Genomic DNA, 6611 nt, shown 5'->3' with positions numbered 1-6611 from the left:
GTTTGTGTTCACACTACTTCTGATTTATTATTCATTTCTATATTCTATGTTGTCAGAATGTTATATATATACCTTTAGTTATATATAGTTGTCTTCCATGTGCGTTTCTCTCACAAAATATTGAGAATTTATGTGTTACTATTTTTATATAAAAAATAATATTGTGATTTTAGTTATATAAAAAATTTTAAATTGGCTAATATTTTCATATTTTAATAAATGATTACTTTTTTCCTATCATCAAATCAATTATTTTGTTTTTTTATTCAAAATTATTTATTTATAAAAATAATGATAGTATTTTATTGAAATTGTTATGATTACTATCTTACTATGACATTTATCAACATATTATGATTATTATTTTATTCTGACATTTTTATTGAAAATATGTTAGATAATAAAAAAAATGTTATAATTATTATGTCTAATATATTTAAAATATTTATTTTGTTTTATATTAATGAAAATATCATTTTATATTAATTATAAAATTATATATTTTTTAATATATATAAATAAATAAGTAAAATGATAGGATAATATAACAATTATATTATGGTGAAAAAATTAAATGACAGAAATACAACCAGAAATAATAAATTTTTTAAATATTTAATAAATAAAAAAATTAATTAAAAATACTTAAATTTACTAAGTATGTTAATTACATTAATATCTTGGATAAGGGTTAAAATATTTTTAAAACATTTTATTTTTATTTTATTTTATTTATTTTTTATCGATAAAAGAAATATTAATTGATATGAGATTTGATTTTTCTATTACATATCTTGTTATTTATTTAACATTTTATTTAAAAGTAAACAAAACAATACTAAATAAGAAATCAAATCAATTCAATTCAAATAATTTTATATTAGATTATCTAAACCAAAGTGATTAGATGATAAACTAGAAAAGCTCAAATGATTATAGAATTATTATCTAAGAGTACTTTTAGTTCTTAATGAGTCCGACATCAATGTATAGATATATAAAAAACATATTAGGCCATGTGGATTTTTTTGAGTCTTAAGTGTCTCCCACATCTATGTGTAATATATTTAAATGACTAAATCCAAGTTTAATTGTGACACTCGAACTCAAATATCCGTTCGTGAATTAAACACATGTCTTAATACAGTATTAATTAGTATTTATTTTTGCACTAATATAAACTTTGATTGCACTTTGCCTTTACGAAAGAATACAAAATTTAAAGCAGAGGCCAGGGTAACCTCTAATTATGTAGCCCACATCAATAGATGGAAAAAATAATTATAAAAAGAACATTACTTAATTTGAAAATTAGTGCTTTACTCTTTTGTGTGTGGGAAAGAGAGAAATGATCAAGTTTGAGTTTGGATTTGAGACTACCAAAAAAAATTAATTAATATAAACCAAATAAGGATTAATTAATTATTAACAATGTATTGTAAATAGGGTTAGGGAATGCAAGGTAAGGTTTAATGGGTATGATATCTATGTTTTTTTGTTTTTGGATGACTTTCAGCAGCTTTATGTATGAAGGACTTAGACTCAGAACATCCTTAACATGCTCTTGTTTTTTTATTTAATTATTTTTTTGTTTATAAAAAAATAAAATATGGATAAATAAGTTAACTATATCTAAATCATGTGTGTAAGTGAAGCAGGCGTATTAAAATAGGATGAAAGAGAGAAAATTAAAGTGGCAGAGTAAAGTATTATAGAGTATGTTGCAAAAAGTGACATGCTGCAACAATGCTAATAGTTTATTTCCAAAGCTGTGTATTGCAATATTCCTTCCTGAACTTTCACATATTTCATCAATGAGTACATGCTATAAGTATAATATACGACTAGATAATATTATTATTGTATTTTGACTTTACTTTTATACAACGGTGGCTATGATCTTAGTGGATGTTGGACAAAGGGGATCCATATATAAGTTATGGTTTCTAAGATCTACTTTTACTTTACAAGACTTGTCATCAATCAAATGTTGAATCAAAACCAGCACTTAGCAACATAAACTACTAAAAGTAGATAGCATTATAAGTTACAAGATGTGAGAAAATGGCTGGCTCTAGACTCAAGACTCAAGAAATAGTTTTAAATTTTTTTTATTAACAAAAGAATGAATAAATTTATAGCGTTTTAAGAATGTTGCAATTTAAAATATGAAAAATACTCAAATTAGGGTGTATTGGTCGAACGTACTTGAGACTCGATCCAAGCACTTAAGCACGTTATTTTGACCTGACCTGATTAGTTTAAGAAGACAAATACTTAACTCAGCACAAAATGATAATAGGTCCCATGATGTGTTAAGAAGTCGACCCAATTATGTGTTAAGGAGTCGGTCCAAACAACTGGTAAAATATATTAAAGGTATAATTACTTTTTTTGTCCTTACATTTAAGGTCAATATTCAATTTAGTACAATGGTTTTTAAAAAACTCAATTCGGTCTCTATGTTTTTTAAAATGTATCCAAATTGGTTCTTTCCGTTAAGTCACACCTTACCGCGTCAAGTGCTACTTACGTGACAGAGAGAGGTGAGATTGAGAGATATGAGGTGTCAAGTAATAGTGTCTCCTAAGGCTGTAACCCCCGCATCGTTGGCGGCGACATCTCCTCCCACCGTTGTGGCTCCTTTTCCAATGACCAAGCCTCCGACAACATTAAAATATTAATTAAAATAGTGAATTTATTTATGATTATAATCTAAACTTCTAAAAGTTATTAAATTTAAATAGAATTATGCTCATTAAATATCATCAAGTGGATGTTCAATTATCAAAAATTTCACACACTGATATAACCACGTCATATTATCACCATTGAACCTTGGAAAATCAATTCTTGTTAATCTTGATAAGGTGTTGTTTTATGAACACCTTGGCCAGAGGAATTCACTATTAGGTCTGCATATGCAATAATTAATAAGATAACCAGGAGAACTTGTGGTCGGTTTAAACGCTTCCAAGAGTTTTAACCCTTGTTTGGAGGGTCCTTCTATGCAAGATCCCTACAAGAGTCAACTTAGTAAGAAGAAGAGTCATTGTGAACACCAGCTTATGCCCTATGTGTCTAGAAAAGGAAGAAAGTCCAACATTTATTTGTTGGTGTAGAATAGCAAATCTAATGTGGAACAAATGTTATAGTTGTTTGTGCTAGATGGGTTAGGATGGGAGCTACATTTTATGTAATCCTGCTGGTTTTCGATTGTTAGTTGGGACTGAGTGTAATTTACAGCAGGTTTTCACTACATTATTGTTCACAACAGCGTCTGGTCTAAGAGTACCTAAAAGGGTTGGAACACCAAAAAATAGTACACATTTGTTAATTTTTTCTTGTTGATATAAAAAAATCACGAAAGAAGACTCGCTAATAAGTTCTTACAAAATTTCTTTCAAGGAATTAGTAAAGGTGTATTGAATGGATCCAACTAATTTGGCTAAACAAGCCTCAAGTGTGGAGAAAGATATTCCTCCAATTCTTTCATGACCACCGCATGGCGTGTAGATTCGGCCATTAAATTCCAAATTGAATCGACCTATTGTTTGGTACAAGCGATTAGGTTTTGAGCAGATGGGAAGAAGAAAGGAGATTTAGGTGTTTGATCTCACAAATATTACAGAAAAGGGAATCCAACGTCAGATTCCACAAGTTTATTGAGGTAAGAAACATTCAATGAGTTGCAATCATTTTTCATGTTTTACAAACAACAGTTCCTAAATATATATTGGAACTGGTAGGTAAGAAATTCTAGAATTACCCAACAACTTTATAACATGTAATCTAGTCACTGATTCTATCGTCCTAACCTTCTCCATCTTTGTTGATTGAGGGAGAAATAGAAACAATGAAAGTAAATGGGTGAAAGAAATAAGTAGAAATTATAGTAAAAAGAGATATTTGGTTAAAAATAAAAGAAAATAATTTAATTCGGAAAAGGTTGAAATACTATTTTTGTCCTTTATCTGTTTGTAATGTTACCAGTTCTTTCCATTATTAGCAAATATTACAAGATGGGTATCTAAATATTAATTAGTATGAACAGTTTGTAATTGAATATATATTGCATTTTTTTTATCATTGGTCTTCTTTTTTTCAAATAAAAGACAATCTTCAACACAAAATTCTTGTTTAGAATCCCTCCATATTTAAGAAAAATGGAAGGTGTAGGTATGGAATCTCATTACTCTTGTTCTAACTTTAGTATAAACTGAGTCTAAAGTGGTTGAGTGTGGAAATTGGGTTGATGTTGTCTAGAAATGAAATTTAGTTTGGAGAAGGAACTTGTTTGAGTGGGAAAAACATTTTTTTTTATCAGCAAATAATTAATAAAATTAAAAAAATGGACACTTCAAGGGTATCCCAACCCGTATACATAAAATCAGTCACCAGATAGCACATACAAGGCTCACACAAACCTGCTAAATAAACCAGATACACTTCCAATAAAATTTTTGAGAACAAAAGCACACTTTCCAGCAAAGTGCCATTAAGCTAAAAGACCAAAAAAGCTGGTAATAGCTTCAAAGCTTGATGGGGTCAAAAGGACAATTCATCCCATCCAAATTCCAAGATTCCCCACGAGTGCCTATTGGCAATGTGATAGCAGCAGCACGCCAATCCTAGATGTGCTGGACAAGCATCCACTCTTCAAAATTCCGACGTAGGAAAAATCTGCACACATAAATTCAAAAAACAAGCTCCTGCAGCAACAAACCAACTACCTCAAAGCTGTCTAATTAGCTGCTGCAGGCTAGAGTTTAGTTTCTGATGTGCTTAGCTTAAGTCGCATGTTGCTTCAAAGCTATAGCAAGACACATTCACCCTATGCCACTATACACTCGACCATCTGAATCACAGCGCCAGATCAGGCAGTAGCTTATATTGTTCCAACAACAACCCATACCACACTAACCTACAGCAAAACCCAGTCAAGGCCAGACAACACCTTCACAGCAGTGGGAAAAGCATTTGGAAAGACAACTTCTTGAGGTGCTCCAAGGACTGAGGTTGGATTTGGATATGGATGATGGCTGGGTCTGGAAGGACAATGAGTTCTCTACGTACACGGTTAATTCTACTTATGTTCTCTTAAGGGGAAAGCCTGTAGGGGGGATCAATACTAGGTTTGTTAAGTTTTGGAAGACTAAGGCTTTGCCTTCGGCCCAAGTTACTGCTTGGAAGGTCTTGGTTAATAAGTTAGCCACCAAAGAAAATTTCGTAAGGAAAGGGGTAAAGCTCGAGAATGGTTTATGTAGTATGTGCGGGGTGGAAGAGGAGTCATGAGTGCAAAATCGCTTGGTTTGTCTGGAGTTAGTGTTACGCTTGGTTATGTTTGGCGTCTGTGGACCACTCTGATGCTTTCTTTCATTTCCTACAGTTTAGGATGTGTAATGCATATGAATTTGTTAATGCGATATGGGGAACTATCTGGACTGCTATAATAAGTGAGATTTGGAGGCTCAGGAATAAGGTATTATTTAAAGGAGGAGTGGTGGATGCTTCGTAAGTGTTTGCCCTTATTCAACCAAAGGTTTGGTCTTGGGTTGTATCCAAGGTACCTTCAGTTGGTTTTTCTTATTCTAATTGGTCTTTAGATCTTTTGGCTTGTATGTTTCAGATTTAGAGTTGTTCTTGAGTTTTATTTTCCTTGGTTGGGTGTTGGTTTGTGTGCTCTCCGCAGTTGGTAGGAGGTTCTGGTTTTCTTGTTAGGGTTATTCTTAGGGGGTTGTGTTAGTGTTTTGTATACGGGTTGGACTACCCTGAAATGATTCAAATTTATTTTATTTTTTCTTGCTGATAAAAACAAATAGTATATAAAAAAAATATTTTAGGTGGGAAGTATAATATCCTAGAAACTATAAACTGCACTTCATTGTCAATTTATTGTCTAAATGTATGGTCGCCATGCTTTAATAATTGGCAGTGACAATTTATTGTCTAAAATGTATAGTCTCCATTCTTTAATCATTGGTAGTTATCAATCAGCGTACCATTATAAAATCTTAGCAAACAATAGTTTTCCAACTAACTAACATTTTTTTCTTATTTATATTTACACACCACTCTAATTACCACTATAGAAAACAAACACATATATTAATTTCAAATTATAATGACAATCATTATAAGCAAACAATGAAAAGTTCAATATGCATTAAATCGACATAGCACCACCAACACACCATATATATTGAACAAATGAATGGAAGGAATAAAGTTATCTCAATCTCCATAGCCTCGTCATTCACATAAGTGTCATTTTTTTTCTTATGTGTAATCTTTCACATTTTAAATCCCTCAATATTTCAACCAGTCTCAATATTCTATATGTTTCAAGAAAAATAATATAAGTAAAAATTTAGAATATATTATAATTGATAAAAAAATATAAGTAAAAAGTATCAAATTATCCTTCGTCTTGACAAAGACATAGCACCACCAGTGTGGAGAATAATTTCTCTTTTCTTTATATCTCTATTTCTATAATACAAGTTCTATAAAGTGAAAATGAAACTAGTTTTTGCAAATTTAAAGTCAAGCTTGTTGCAAATATTCTAACGAAAAGTGTGTACCATTGTGGAAAGCTTGAGGTGATAATC

Source organism: Phaseolus vulgaris, chromosome 5 (genome assembly GCF_051622355.1).
Source record: "Phaseolus vulgaris cultivar YP4 chromosome 5, ASM5162235v1, whole genome shotgun sequence".
In the NCBI taxonomy this organism is placed as follows: domain Eukaryota; kingdom Viridiplantae; phylum Streptophyta; class Magnoliopsida; order Fabales; family Fabaceae; genus Phaseolus; species Phaseolus vulgaris.
The sequence above is the reverse complement of the archived record's forward strand: the minus strand, read 5'-3'. Positions refer to the sequence as shown.